General features: G+C 40.6%; 1 protein-coding gene across 8 annotated transcripts in view; it reads left to right on the top strand.

Annotated features, from left to right (window-relative positions):
- FOXP1 (forkhead box P1) overlaps positions 1–16,147 on the top strand; it is a 377,541-nt gene that overhangs the window by 157,285 nt on the left and 204,109 nt on the right. For all 8 annotated transcript variants that reach the window (XM_063165022.1, XM_063165025.1, XM_063165020.1 and 5 more), the window contains one exon: positions 2,058–2,123. The gene's annotated coding sequence lies outside the window, so the exon portion shown is untranslated. The remainder of the gene's footprint in view (positions 1–2,057; positions 2,124–16,147) is intronic.

The following is a 16,147-nucleotide window of genomic DNA, read 5'->3' as shown; positions in this document are numbered from 1 at the left end:
TGGTCTCCCACCAGCTGATTGTTGAGCCGGATTTCCTTGGAGTGTGGTTCATGCAAGACAAAATGTGTTTAGAAAATGATACCTGCCTTTTTCAGCACTGCCCAAAGAGATACTGAATGCACATTTTATGCAAACATGTAATTTTCAGCAGCTTCCTTAAAAAGTACATTTTAAGATGGTTCATTTGCTATCGTGAAGACTCAGGGTAGAAACGAAGCCTGCTTGCCAAAATACTGCCAAAATAAGGATCTGACTGCCAAATACCCAGAAAATTTATAAAACAGATAAATATGAAAAGAGGTTTAAAGTGTCAAACCCAAGATAACCCCTGCAGCAAAGCAGGATAAAAGCCTTTATTGTTGCTAATCTAAGAGCACATCACATGTTGGAGGTCATGTATTTTACATAAAAGATGTATTGTTTTACATACTCTCAGGAAGGTGAGCCCTGACCTATTATGATGGAGTAGTGTTATGTCCTTTACAGTGCAGAATCAGGAATTTCTTATATGTGTACCTCAGCAAGGAAATCAGGGCTTCCTATACAGCAAACATGCTCAAATTTTGGCCCCTCATGTTCTGGTACTGCATCACAAGAACTGCTTTGCACACAAAACATAAAAAATAAAAATGAAATCAAGTGCCAGTGAGCAACAGATAAAACTAATATTGATTTCATATCAAGGTAACCTTTTTTCTCCCAGCTAAAAATAATCCGGTTTCAATGGTAAAGAAGTAATGCCTCATTCTCGCTGTGAAAACATTTTTCCTTCCAAAATAAATGGTGAATGAGTTCATATTCTTTTGAGTGAACTTAGTGAAGATTCTGATTTTTTTTTCCCAGAGGTTGATATTTTACTACTCCAGTAAAAAGCTTCACCTAGTGATGTAAATAGCACAGCTTACCATTTGGTGAGTTTCACAAACACCCCCAAAACTCCACATCACTGTGTGAATTTTATGAAATGGAGTTTCACGTAGCTGTGTCTTACACATCCACATGTCACTGACTTTCCGTTTCGTATGAAGTCATCAGTGTCACCAAGTTATCACATATTTCTGTCTGTATTACATAGTACTCTGTATCCCTGCAACAGATCAACATTTCAGTGAAATTATGTTATAATTTTACTCTGTTAAGGTATTTGTTCAATTGATGTGGAATTAATTCTAAATGCTGTTAGTGGTTTGAGTTAGTAACTTGATCTAAATTAATAAACAAATGTTTTTCTTTTCTCTTGTACCATATGTTGATCCCAATTACATGAACAGAAAGTGGCAGATTGTCATGTTTCTTAAAAGATTACATACTCTTTTGCATAAGAGAGAGTACACAAGATGCAGTAATATACAGGGTAAAAAAAACCTACACGTGCTGTTTTCTCCTTCCTACTTTTTATAAAGATACACTTTAATTATTCCTCCTTTTAATACCCACTGCTCTCACCACCTTGGCGTGCTTGGCGTGCTCTTGGTAATGCTTAATGAGAAGATATCCCAAGACAGTAAACAACTTTCTGAATTAGGAAGATGCAGCTAGTTCTAAAATCTCATCTAGGACTGTGTCTCTATGGAAAAAGATGAGAAAAAAGAAAGGATCCAGAAGATAAAATAGCAGCGGTTGCAAATGGTCTTAAAATGCCTTAAGTAAGGAGAATCCATGCAGACAATAGTCAGATTTCTGAAACAAAGAACTGAACTCATTTATTATTCAAACTGAAAATAGATTGATAGACATCAAGATTTAGAAAGTTTATGTTAGAGAACAAAGATGTCTCATCTCCATGGGGTTTTTTGCTTCTCTTTTTCTTCTCCCAAAGACCAAGTTGTTTGTGCTGAACTGAAGAACCTCACACTAGCTGGTACTGATAAGCAGCAGTCCTGTGACTTGATTGTTTTTATTAACTCTCTCTGAAAGTCATTCACCATTAAACACGATTAGATTCATTTGTTGCTTTATTTATGTTTGTACTTGCAAATGTGGTGCCAATGAAAATGCTTTGGGTGTTGCTGCTGACACTGACCCAGAGTCACGTGTGTTACCTCCTTTCTCTGCAGGGTAAGAAGAGTGACCTTTTTGGGTGGCTGTAACTGAAGATTGCTTTACAGGAGCAACTGAAGAAGGTAAATGCAAATATACTGTATTTCACACTATTTTTGAAGTATGTCTGAACAAAGAATTTTATCCTGAGAACCCTAGGACCATACCTCAGCTGCACAAGTAAAGGCTTTTCTGGCAACATGGATAAAGTTTGCAGCATTGGGCTTGGAGATTTTGGAGTAGATGCTGTGCCTTAAAAATCCTCATTTTGCCAGGGAAGACACTGATTTAGGTGTTCAGTTGCATTTGAGGAGCAAGGCCAAAAAAGATGTACTTTTTGTCTTTCAACCATGTCCCGAGAAGGCTGCTTGGTAGCTGGGCAGAGCCTGTGTGGGAATGGAAGACCCTGCTCTGGCTGGTCTTTGTGGCAGCTCCACGGTCCATGGCTGCTGGGGTGGGAGATGCAGTGGCACAGCCTGTGGCAAGGTCCCCTTACTGAGGCAGATCCCTGGGGAGTGGTCAAGTCAGCTCAGTGCTACTTCATCCCAGGCTGAGACGCTCCTGGGTTTCCAGCAGCATGTCGAGCAGAGCAGGAGAGCAAAATTTAGCTGTTAATTTGATTGCTTATTATCACTGCAAAAGTTAAAACACATGCTTTTTAGTCTTTGAAGCACAGCAAAAAGGAAAGAAATATCACTCTCTGCAAAATGATTTTTATTTAAAGCAGTGTGAAAGTCCTTTGCTTCTAAATTAACTCCTTGCCTCTCTTCTGGTCCAAAGTTTCAAGTTGGGAAGGAATATTAACATCACAAAAGTGGTGATTCACAAAATTAACTTGCAGAGGAGAAGAGTAACGCAGATCAGTGTTTGGTACTGAAGGGTGTCATCTGACTGAGGTTCATATGGCTGCTTTATAATCACCTTCTTTCAGAAATTAATAGTCGGTTAAGCACCATAGCAACAAGCAACACTGATGTAAGCGCTGAGCAGTGGCTGCTGTTCACTGTGATGTCAGTGCTCGTTAGTGCTGTTCTCTTGACCTTGTTTGAATATAAAATGGTGATTTCATTTTAAACTTAGAATTTTACAGAACGACTAAATGCATTGGAGTGAATTAGAGCTATTTTTATTTTTAATTTTATTAAAATGTACTTGAAGGGGGGAAAAAATGTCCCTGTTCTCTTCTGTTTTAAATTAAAATAGATCTGAGGACGATCTGGGATTTTTTTTTTTCAGTTCTTTGTTGCCAAAAATATCTATTTAGTTAGGATGAAATTCATGAAGTTCAAGTGAATATTGCAATCCTTGGCCATGCCAGTGGTGTATGTCAGCTATATGATATATCCCTCTCTTCAAGATTTGAATCTTACTGGTTTGTTTTCTTATGGTGGAGCCCATGAAGTATTAGGTGTATTTCAGCTACTGGAGGAGAAGCCGATCCTAGTTAGTCCTTTCTTGCTCTGCAGTGTTGTTCCTCCCTTCAGCTTTTTGAAGAAGGGAAGAATTTCAAGTCCCACGTTCATCAGAGTGCCTCATAATTAATGGGTCTCTTGTTCCTGGTTCATGTGTGGCTGTGTCCTATGTGACTCAGGAAAATTCAGAATTTTGGTGGTGTTAAATGCAGGACACTACCTTTAGACTCCCTGAAGTTTGTAGGCTGTGTCTCCAAAAGCAGATCTATTTTGTACAACTACCATCAGTGCACCACTCTGGCACACATCCCCTCTGTCACTCATCCTGCAGCAGGAAGCAGTTTGGGTGATTCACTGGAAAAGACCATTAGATTTTTTCAGCCTGATCTCCTGTGTATCATAGGTTGTTGATTCTCACCCCTGAGCAGAGCTGGTGAGCAGAGTTCAGCCAAACTCTGTTTCCTAGGAGCTGATCCAGGCTCAGGGGGATGACAGTGAGGACTGGAGAAGCATGGGGCAGCCGTGATGTGTGCAGGTGGATCTGTGTTCAAGGATATGTTATCAAACTGTTCAACAAAATTTAAAACTTAATGGAGAACAAGCCGTTCAACGTGTCCTTCAATGTCAGGATTGTTTCTCAGAGAAGGTTTGGCTCTGTCCTGCGGCGAGGGGTGCAGTTTTCAACAAAAAAGTATTTATTGGATCGGTCTGTAGTCTTGCAACATATTTCATAAAGAAAAAACATAATGAATGATATGTGGTCCAAGAAACTGGATGTCAAATTTAAACTGGGCGAGAATTGAAACCGCTGAGATAATAAACCATGAGAATAGGAGATAGTAATGGAAATAGTGATAGAGTCCTAATTAGAGCAGTGCCACTGAAACAGGGAAGGTTAAGGGTTTGGTTGATTGAGTTTGAGCTCAATTGCTTGATAGCTTAATTTCAGGTGAAATCCCATCTCCCGAGTTAGCGGTTAAGCCGCTCGGAGCGGTTGCAGAGCAGGACTCTACTCCTGGAGGAGCGGCCGCGTGGCCCCGGGCGTCCCAGCCCTGCGCGCGAGCCTGGCCTCGGGCACGCGGGCTGGGAGCAGCTCAGAGCAGGCAAAATAGATTTTTATTCTGCGTGGTTTGTTTGCTTTCTTTTTTTTTTTCCTCTCTCTCTGTTTTTTTCTTTCCCTGTGAGCTCCAAGGAGCTCTGAACAGAAGCAGAAGTAACAGAAGAGATACAGCAAGGGTCTTTGATGGTTAAACCTTCAGAATTAAGATGTTTACATTCTCCTTTATTTAGCACTGTTAGGCATAATGCCTAATTATATGCCAGTTTTTCCTCACAGTAGGAATTAGAAGTGTTTGATTTGGGGAGAAGGGAGAGGAAATGTATTTTTACAGAAATATGGGCAATAGTGTTAGTTTTCCAGGAGCAGTCATTTGTTTAAATGTAGTAAAAGCATTTTCAATAATCAAACAGCATTCAGTGAGCATTGTAAATCAGGGATAGCTTGCATGCTGAAAATTTGAAAAGTACAAAACATGCTACTAAAATTGTACATTATTGATAACAAAAGGCACGTGTAGACTTCTAAGATAGCAAAGATAGAATCCTTTAGAAAACCTTTAACAGCAAAAAAAAAAACAACACAAAGGATTTAGCAGAGTTGCACTTAGTTTAAAATTTCAAATCTTAATGCTTGTCAGAGTTAAATGCTGATTAAATATTGATAATAAACCAGAAGCTGCCTGCTGAAACTCAGAGCTGAATGAGATGATCAACAGATAAATCTGTGGGTTTGAGCTATAACTTTCTTATATAGGTATATTTTCTCCTCCCCTTCAAGCCAGGAGAAAGGTCAGAAGGACTTTTTCTCCTAAGCTCAATACAAAAAATGATTTGTGTAGTTGGTCTATGTGGAAAAAAAAAAAGTGGACGAAAAAAATTACTTTTTTCCAACTTTGTTTTATCAGGAAGAGAAATGGTTCTAAAACCAGGTTGTCAAGTTGGTGTGCCATGTCTTTGCTGGCCATTGCGGGCAAAAGTCAAAACCCTGAAACAAACTCTTTTAGACACATTTCTGCTTATTACAGGCTCAGCAGTGTGTGCAGTTTCTCCCCAGCACTCTTCCTTACTGGTGACTTCCAGAAGTCGTGCTGGTGATAGCCTTAGTCCTGTTTTATGTACTGGCTTGAGTGGAGGAGTGTTTGCACATCAGGCAGTGGGAAGTTGATGGGATGATGTTTTCTTTGGTGAATTTGGCACCTTTGACTCTTCCTGCTTTTGACCTAAACATCTTAAAGCATATTAGGGAGCAGAAACAGCTCCTGTCCCTAGAACATGTGATGTGCAGCTGCTTCTGAATCTGGGTTCTGAGTATGGACTGGGTTTCAGTTACAAGGAGTTCTGTGACAGAGCAGACAACTTGGTTCTTGAGCTTTTTCTCCAGTGTTTTCTCTGCAGTGTGCCCAAATTACACAGAGCTGTACTGGAAGCATTTTGCATGGGTGCTTGTGTCACCCTCAGCAGGAAAGATAAACCTCATTGATGCTTGCTGCTGGGTGGTAGTCCTGTAGCTGGAGTGATCAGTATCTGTCAGGCCTTATCTAAGACTGGATTTATTTACTTTTGCATGACCGGGAGAAGTTGTAATATCTTAATTGTTAAGAACTTTGAGTTATTGGAAGGTCCTTTTCTTAAGGTTCAAAGATACAGTGTGGTGCAAAGTGTTTCTGTATTCATTAGTAACAGAAAATACAACATTGTCTGCACGTTTTGGGGAAAACCCTAAAAAGTCTGTGTGGGGGTCATTGGAAACACTTTGTGTTTGAAGACCTTACCTATTTGAATGAAAAGTTCAGTCCAGACACATGTGAGAAGCTGTAACTTTTCTGAAGCAATCGGGTCAAGAAGATGTAGAAAATAGATTAAGACATTTTGGGATAATTTAAGAAGTATCTGAGCAAATCTCATTAACATGGCCCACTAGCTTGCTGTATTGAAGACTTCAAAGATCTGTCAGAGGAGTTCTTTCTGTGCTATTGTCTGCCAGCATTAGCAATCTCGAGAGAACATGTTTCTTTTGTTTTCTTTTGGCCCATTTAGCTTTTCTTCTTTTTTTTCTTCTTCTTAATATTCCTTAATATCTCATAAATCTTCAAGTGGGTTGATAGGAAAATATGTTTCTCTGCTTTAAGACAGTCAGTAGCAGGTTTTGATCCTCTTATCTGATGCTTTTGGACCAAATCTTTCTGGTCTTCATGAAGACTGCTAAAGTGAGCAAGACTTGGCCAGTATTTTGCATAATCCTATGGGGTTTCTCCTTTTAGCACCATCACCCATTCTGAATCCCTGAAGAACGTGGAGCACAGGGTTCAGAGATTCATGCAAACCTCCAGATTAGCCTCATCTGCACCCAGAGGTCAGACAGGTGCACATACTGAAACAAATGCATATATTGAAAATGGCCCAACATGTAAAAGTTGTGACTGCAAATTAAGCAGCCAAAAAGGATGCACTGATGTTTGCCAGTACAGGTGCACCAAGGAAGCAGTTCATAATATATTATGTAATGCAGACTGTGAAATTTCTGGCCTGGTTCTTCAAAATCAAGCTGGATAATATGTCAGGATGTGCTGCATTTTATCACAGCTTGGCCAAGGAAAGAAATGGGAATGGCGAAGGCAGGAACAGCATTGGTCTGTTATTCCAGAACCAGAGCATGAGCCCCGGCTCAGATAGCCTGAACTCATGCTTGGTCTCAAACATAGAAAGTGATGGAAAATACTGAGTTTCAAGGTTTCCTTCTGGAGCAGGCAGTGAACCCTGAATTCAGAGCTGTGCTAACACTTTTTACAAGTCATCCTGCTCTGCCAGTGGATACAGTGATGTTTTTCACTTCCTTGTAATAGGCTTGGTGGGCTTCCAAACACACCAGGGCTGTCTGCTGGGGTCCCATGGCCGTGCCTGTGTCTCAGCACAAAGGGCAGGAGCTCCTTGCAGGCTTGGAACCTGTCTTTGGAACTCTCACATTGCAGACAGTGCACATTCCTGTGTTATAAAATCTAGAGATGTGAGAAAATGACTCCAGAAATAGATTCTTGTTGCATATTTTATTTGGTCATCTGTAAGGTCACTGCCTGTTGCCTGCTCCTGCACCAGAAATATATCTTCCATGATGCTTAAGTTATTGTTGTTCAATGATGGCAGCTGTGTTTTACAAGTGTTACAAGACCAGTGATGTCAGTGGGTATTATGGGAGGCCACCCTTTTCATCTGGTAGCTCATCCTAGAGCGAGGGCATTAAAAAAAAAAGAAGAAAAACAGTTATTTTTTTGTTCCTGATTGCCTGCCCGTATTTCTCATTGCGACATATGAAAGCATTTTTCACTCAGATAATGGCAGGAACTTCAGACACTACCTTTGAGATGTTTAATTGTTCAGAGTTTCTCCCAGTGCAATCTGTGAATTTTAATTTGTGCCTCTCCCACCTCTGCTGGCCCTATACTTTTCAGTGTGTTTTGCGTAATATTGCTTAATTGCTCAAACGGGTTCTTTCTGACTCTGAGCTCACTGTTTATTTTTTTAGTAGGGTAGCACAAACATTTGGACATTTGTAACTAAGACTCTGACGTCATTTCCATTGCAAACCATTAATATCCAAGTTTATAATATTACTTTTCAAAATAGATTTTTGTTGAAATATGATGATTTTTTTAAGGGTAAAATTGTTACCCCTACTTTAAAAAAAGGATAAATTGGCATCTTTTGAATTATAGGTCTACTTCCTTCTCCCGTCATACCCTTTTTGTTAGTTTTGATAGTCCCTGTATTTATCTTTAATAGTTGTAATACAAGTGTTCCACCTAATCCTCTGACTTATTAAGGGTTAGTGGATCCCAGCGCTGGAAGGAAATGTCTGTGGAAGGGCACAGCATTTCCTGCTCCTGGGGCACTTCCACAAATGGAGCAGGGCCACAGAGTTGTGACATTAGTAATTGTCTGTAAAGATCTTAGAAATAGAAAGTGCTGCATTTAAAAGCCAACAACAGCATAAATCAATAATATGGGCAATGAGAGCATTTCCTTTTTTTTGGGGGGGGGGGGGGGGGGGGATGGGGGGCTTTTTAACCCTTTCTTTGTAGTTTGTGTTTGTTTAATTGCTGTTGTCCTTACCCACTGAAATTTTATTCCAGTAATTGGGAAAGGGAATTTTATTGGGAAAATTTTGCTTCTAAAGATTTAGTGAATGCAAATTGAACATTATTAAAAGTGTTGTTATTGAAAAGGAACAGAAAAATTATCTCTGAAACAGTGCAAATTCATTTGCATCTTTGTTCCTCTTTAAGACCCAATATCCAGGAAGAAAAATGTGGTTTTATTGTTTGTTTCCTTTTTTTTTTTTTAAGGAGGGAAAGATGATTGCTTTTGCTGTTGCTTGCTTAGAGAGTCCAAAGCTTTGAGCTCAGTTTTGGAGAACGTTAGAATAAGCCCACAGGAGGTCTTGTAAAAGTTGTAAGAAATTGTAAGCATGTCTGCTGAGTCAATTATATGAGACAAATTGCCAGGGTAAGGCTGAAAGGTTCCAAACTTGCTATTTACTCTCTGCTATCTTTAAACCAGTTTATTTCTGCCTTTGATTTCACAGCAGATAAATACATGTTTTGTGAGGGAAAAGAGTTACTAATTAGACAAAATATTAGTTAAAATTGAAAGAATTACGTGGATTTTTATTCATGTAATTAAAAGGAGAGTCTGGCCTGTTATTCTTTAGAATGGTGAATATCTGAAAGACAATAGTTAAAAAACGCAGACTGGCTTTTTTAAGTTTCTCCTCAATGAGACTCAACTGCACAAGGCAGTTCTTTTTAAAGACAATTTGAATTTTACTAATAAGTTTGTTTTTTTTTTTTAAATTACACATTTTGCATCTCTGAGGCCATTGAGGATTCTTTCCAGTTTCTTAACCTTGCAATAAGTTTCAGAAATTGAGAGAAGATAAGTGCAAACCCAACGTGTGGATGGTGTAAATCCCTTGTGTATAGTGTGTGCACGCTAAATCTCCCCAAAATTTGTGTCCTGTGTTCATGACCTGCAGCAGTGCTGCTCCATAAGGTGCCATGGTTAACTCACCTTGAAATGCATCCAGATCAGCCACTGGATTTTCTAGATATTTGATAAGGTGAAAAAGTCCAGTAAAGTCCTTTTCCTCCTTTCCCAGCACAGTGAGGGTGGAAAGCTCAGGGAGGAGCTGGGTAAATAGTTTGGTTTATTATCCCTGGCTGTGTTTGAAGCTGATGCTGAAGTCCTGCAGTGGTTCCTGGGCGGGCAGGGCTGTGCTGTGGTGCTGTGTGCATCCCCTACAAGTGTCACTTGTCTCCATCACTTGAGGAACCTGTCTTTGAAGTTGCCCTGCCAGAAGCTGCCAGTTGCCCTCTTAGTAAGAGAGTAGGCTACTGTGTGATGAGGTGCCAGGTATCTGCAGACTCAGGCCTGGAGCAGCACACAGCTGGCCAGGTGTGAAGTTCCCCAAGAACAAGTGGGACTGTTTCCACCTGCAGAGAGGGCTGGCCCCCAAAAGGAGGAGCATGGAGTTAGGGGTGCTCACTGTGAAGCACAGCAGTGGGTGGGCTGCTGGTGCTGTGGGAGGAGGTTGTGTGGGAACCTGTGGTGTGTAGGGGAAAACATCAGTGGGACAGTAAGTTCTTCCCCCAGGAGGAGGGAAGGGAAAAGGTCCCAACGAGCTTGGTGGACATTTGAGGGGAATTCTTTAAAAACAGCTCTGAAGAGACTCGTCCTCTGACATTGACATCCTGTCTGGTCACTGCCCAGGAACAGTGATCTGTGGCATCATCTGGGCAAGACCTTAGAGTATCTCTGCAGGAGAACTAGAGTTTATCATAGTTTTATATTGGGTTTCCCTCAGCGTGTAACTGGATGCATTAACAGTGACATGATCCCGGTGTGACCTGGACTTTAATGGGTTTGAACTTGGAACTGTTCAAACATTAAGAAAAAGCCCTCACTCGCTGCATGTATTCAGCAGCTGCTTTTTATATGCAGAACCCAGAGCTGCAAAGGTTCACCGGTAGTGCATTTTCAACTTTCAGATGAAAAGGACTAAATAACTGCCAAAAAAAATGGGCTATTTCTCTCCTGATGCAGATGTGTGACTGCCAGGACATGCATACATCAAAAGGATAACGTGCCTCTGAGCAGTTAAAAACCTACTGCTTTGTTTTGTTTTGCTTGAGGCAAACAGAATGTCAAGGCCTTCAGTCTTGGGAGAGGGTTTGCACTGTTAATGTGTCCTTTGCACAGAGCTTGAGCCCACAGGACAGGATTTGGGGTTCCTTTCCTACCCCTGCAGCTGACTCACTCCATGGCATGGGGACTGTTTGTTCTGGACAAAGCTTTCTTGGGTTGTTTTTTTTTTTTTGACTTTGCATGTTGCCAGCTGTGCATGATGTACCATCCAGAATATGCTCTTTATCCTATGTCAGACCTTAACTGTGGCAACAAGGCGGTGATTTGATTTTCCTGTCTGCAACGAGAGCCAGATTTTCCCCTTGCCCTCCAGAGGGACATTGCAGGTTGGATTATCTGGCTGCTGTGTGCTCAGGCAACTCAGAAAGGTAAAAATTGTTCCTTTTAAAAAAGAAAACAACAAACCCAAAGCAAAAAGACTCCCCAAAAACCCAACAACAAATCAAACAAACCCTACAAAGCCTATTTTTTTGCCGTTTTGGAAAGGTGTCCCATTCCTCTCTGGCTCAGCCACACACCTGACATGGTTTCTTTACCAAGTTTCCGCTTGAAAGAAATTCCATTTACAGAGTTATCAGCTACCTGCAAACAGATGGGCATAAGGGAAGGCCTCATCCCAGCCTGGGCTGGTGTGTCACATGGAGCTCTGCAGGAATGATGGAGAAGTTAGTCACCTGCCAGCAGAGTCATTCCCATGGAATGATGATAGAGTGACCCGGAGTAAAGATGTCTCTTTGGAGAGCTGCTGACAGATTTACTGACCACCAGGTCAGACTACATTGCCCTTTCTTTTTGGTATTATGAATTACTATGCATCGAGTTTACTTATTAAATTGTTAGCAAGTTGTGTTGTGCCATGTCCCTGTGGTGTCACCCAAGTCACCCTGCCTCACCCCTTCTCCCTCCTCCCCAGCTCTATTCCAGGAAATCCATCTCCTGCTCTTCCACAGAGTCACAACAACATTGTTTCCTACATAATACCTCTCTTTAGGGATGTAAATCCTTGGTCTACAGACCCTTGATTCAGTTTTTCCTCAAAACATTAATGAGCTTTTTAGGTTTTTTTGGGAAAAAATAATTGCCATTGATGATGACATGGTATAAAAATGTAGCAGCTAAAGCATATGTTCTGTTGGTTTGCCTTGTCTTATAGGAACATCATTTTTGCACATCACTATTAACAATGCAAACACCCTGAAATGCTAATAGCACTAGTAAGCTTTTAATTCCATGGAATTTATTGCTTGCTGTATTTCCATGAATTTATAACGCTTTGATTCTTAAGAGCCCCATTTAATCAGTTTTGCCTGGCACAGAACATAATAAACAACTTGCTGGTGCTAAAGTGCCACATGGGGGAGGCTGCTAACAAGAAAGTTAAATGCTTCTGCCACTAGCAGTTTCTTCGCTGTATTTTTCATGAGCTGTTACTACCAGTAATGTACTTTGCTGGCTTTAGAGCAGTGGTTAAACACAGTGACAAACCAAGGAGTGCTCCAGTGCTGTAAACACCCAAAGCCATGTCATTTTTGTTCAGAGCTATGGTTTAAACCAGGCTTGAGACTCAGTGGCATTTTATGGGGATCGGGGATTTTTTTTTTCCAAAGGTCTTGCTTTTCTTAACAATATGGGGCTTTTAGGAATTACTAGTGAGTGGTATTGATCAAGAAAAATAGTGTAGGGAGAGAAAAAAAGAATTGAAATACCTTAAAAACAGTTCTTGTTTGTTTATGCTGTTTGACCATCGAAGTACAAAAAGACTGTCTTAGTAGAAAAATACCAGATTATCAAGTGCTTTAAAGCAGAAAATGTCATTTGAGTCTCAAAACTGCACCAACTTTGTATAATTACCCTTTTAATTATCCCCAGTGGCCCATGAAATTTGTAAAATAGAGCATTGAGAGTTTGATTTACTTACATGTTGCACTTTAGTGTTATGCTCTTAATGAATATTGTTTAGTACTAATGTCAAGCAGAGATTGCTGAGTGCAATAGAGAGGTGCATGCTGCAGAGCTGGGTATTCAGCAGGGAATTGTGGAAACTCCACCTTAAATGAAGAGTATCTATGTATCTAAAGCAATATGCTATAATTTTTATTGCCTGAATGGAAATGATATTGATTTTATCCTTTGCATGCAAAGTAGTTTACTATATTTTCTTTATTTAACCATGCCAGAGAATGAACCATTTTTAGGGCCATTATTTGCCTTTGTGTCAGCATCTTCCTTGTTATGGAGAATAGTTACATCCTTCCTCTAAAGGACCAGAACTTGGAAGCAAGCTCTTTAATTTGCCCTTAGGACCTAACTGGTTTAGCCTCTGGTAATGGAAATAACAGTAATCAATATTTGATGTGGGGTTTCTGTGGGGTATCCAAATATCATTTATTGCCAAGAAATTGCTGGAATAAGCTTGTGGGAAATGTAATCCACAGTGTGGTCTGAAAACCCAGCTAAATTAAACAGGCATCTTCAAAGGTGAATGGAAACATCACTGAGCAGTAAGAGCAAAAAGAAAGAAAGCAGAGTCTGAAGGGTTAGATAATAAGATGTAATAGCTGCTGACCTCTAAATTATTGGTACAAATCTGAGCGAGGTGGAGACTCAGCAGAAAGTATTTGCATTTGAAAATGGTCATAAAATGCTTTCAAGTCATGGTCTGATCCTCGGGATCTATCTGCTGACAAGTTGGGGTGATTGGATACTGTGGGTGAATGGCTCTTGGGAGGATGAGCTGCCTCCCTCTTGCCTCCCTTTCTTCTTTCCCCTTTTGAATTCAAGTTTTAAGAGCACTGTCAAGTGCTGGTGTGGCAGACTGGAGCATTGGCACAGCCACCTTGGCATCTCTAAGAAAGTGCATGACCAGATACCTCCAGGGAAAGGGCAATGTCTGAGGTTTTACTTTTTCTTCACAAATTTCATTCATGTTTTCCTGAATTTACTTCTGTGATGGTGTTGGTACTCATCCTATCTATGAGCTGGTTTCATTATTCTGCTGAACTCACAAGATTGCAGCATGGCATCACATTTCACTGATCAGTTTTTACTGAGTAAAAACTCAGCTCTTTAATTTGTTTTTCCAATTTGTGAATATTCCTGTACATTTGTCATTTATGTTGTTGATACATAAATACTGTAGTTTGAGGAAAGAAACAACAGAAGACCAAGGATTTTGCAACTTTCTCATAGTTCAGAGAAAATTTGAGCTTAAATCCAGGCTTTAACTGAGCAACAAAAGTCTATTTACATGCCAAGGACCAATATTTTAGAATATAATTTTTTCTTAAAGTAAAAGAGTGAAGTGTTTGGTGCACAGCTGAAATTTGAGAAGGCAAATTCATGTTAATTGTTTATGGATGCAAATTCCAGGGAACCGATTTTTGGAATTCTGAAATTTAAATTTATTTATATTTGAAAATATCTTGTTTAAAAGAAGCCGAAGAGAGCAACCTATGAAGAGGCTAATTAAGCATTTCTGTACGACACTGAGCACAATGGGGCTCCTTTTTTGTTTGTCCTGAGGCCCCACAATAATAAACAAAACAACTGCTAATAATTGGAAGCCTTGGTTCGAAGCCATGCTGACTGCAGGACACAGGCAGTGTCAGTTTTCAGAGAGTGCATCAAGGCTGACCTTGAACTCGTGTGTGCTGATAAGAGCAGTGCAATAACCCAGTCATACCCAGAGCGGGTCATATGCTCAGCACTGCTGCTTGGCTTTGCTGTTTCTTTTTCCCTTGTCTCGTGCCCTTCTTTGGCCAAAGGTTGGATGCTCCAGGTTCTCCTGATGCAGAGAGTCACCTCAGCAGCAGCAGTACCACAGATCACTGAAGTGCTCCTTGTGCCAGGAAAGACGTGTCCAGTTTGGCAAGGGAGCCTGAGAAGATAAAATTTGCGTAACAGAAGTGGTTCTTTTGGCTCTGTTTGATTCTGTGTGCTGTGTTTGCTGTCTCCTCTACCACTGTGCATGGGTGCATCACTCTGTTCTGCTCGTACAGCTTTTTAAGTGTGTGTGGTATCACATCACACTCTGGCCTTAATATTCCAGGAGATGGTAGAAGACAGTGTATTTGTCTGGGTTTTTGCTATTGAAAGGGTTGGAAGTTTGCCTGCAAGCCAAATTGCATGGCAGGAGATTACAAAACGTTTAGTTTCCAAATCTGATTTTCTCCCTTGTGAATTTTTCTTGCTTGCTCAAAGGCAAGATTCATCTTGACCAGCCCAGACTGAGGTGGAGCTCATAACCACGCTGGAAAGCGTCCTGTGGCTTGGAAGAGCAGCTGGTTGGAAGGAGAACAGTTTTTCAGGAGCAGTCAGGGCACTTTCAGTTCTCACCCCATTCCTCTTCATACTCACGAGCGTTGGTGGGATGTGGTGACAGCATGGACTTGTCACTGGCTGTTTAATGAAGGTAATAATTAGTCATGATGCTGCCCCACCACAATGGACGGTTGCAAGTTGCCGTTGCAAATCTTGCATCCAAGAGATCACCTCTGTATTTAATTTTGTGTCAAGGCATCAAAATTCAGGCAAGAGCTTATGGTACTCTCAGAGCCACTGAGCTGCTCTTGTAATGGTTCTAAAATACAAGTTAAAAATCCAAGGAAAAGTAGACAAAGGCTAAACTGCAGTAACTCTGTGTTGTGCTTCTGCAGTAGTCTGGGATTGTAGATATGGGCTGAAATGTAAACTCTCACCTTAGAAGTAATGAAGAATAAGGGAAATTTCTGAAAGGGCGTTGTACTGCAGTCTAAACTTGGAAGCATGAAGTGGAAGGTTAAGAAGAACACAACTCTCTGAACCTCATGGTTAGACTCACATTTGGCCACGCAGCTGAGGAGGGGCAAGGGAGCCAAGCCAAAACCATCACAGAGAGCCCAGATCACTGTAGGCATTCTTGTTTTCAAAGTTGGTAGGAAATGGTTTTCTTAGAAAAAAATGGAATTGGTGTTCTTTTTTTCTTACTTTAGGAGCCAGTTTTCTGATCTCCAGTTCATATTATGAACTTGTACTGGCCTCAAATTTTGGGTCTCCATTTCGCTATTTTTCATGTAGTTTGTACATTTGTTGGCACATTGTATGTTTTTGCAATCCTGCACGCCTCTTGCTTTTAAGTAAAGAAGGGAATAAGGAAGAAAACTGTGTTATGTTGAAATACTCTTTAGATCCCTTTGCATATGCTTTTGCATATTCTTGACTGATCTTCCTTTGTTTTAGGTGTTTGTAGCACTTTTCTCACACTTTGTACAACCATTAGCAATAACGGTAACGGGAGTGTACCAAAGAGAACGTACTCTGGAGTGTATCACCTAATTTCCCCTCTGAAGTGGAAGGAAGTTGTCCAATTGGCCATGTGCTGTGATTTACCTTCATTAGAACTAGCTTTTGCCTCCTTGTGGGGGTGTTGATCTGTTCTGGGGAGCCTACAATGAATCACA

Source organism: Melospiza melodia, chromosome 10, assembly GCF_035770615.1.
Source record: "Melospiza melodia melodia isolate bMelMel2 chromosome 10, bMelMel2.pri, whole genome shotgun sequence".
In the NCBI taxonomy this organism is placed as follows: domain Eukaryota; kingdom Metazoa; phylum Chordata; class Aves; order Passeriformes; family Passerellidae; genus Melospiza; species Melospiza melodia.
The sequence above is the reverse complement of the archived record's forward strand: the minus strand, read 5'-3'. Positions and strand labels throughout refer to the sequence as shown.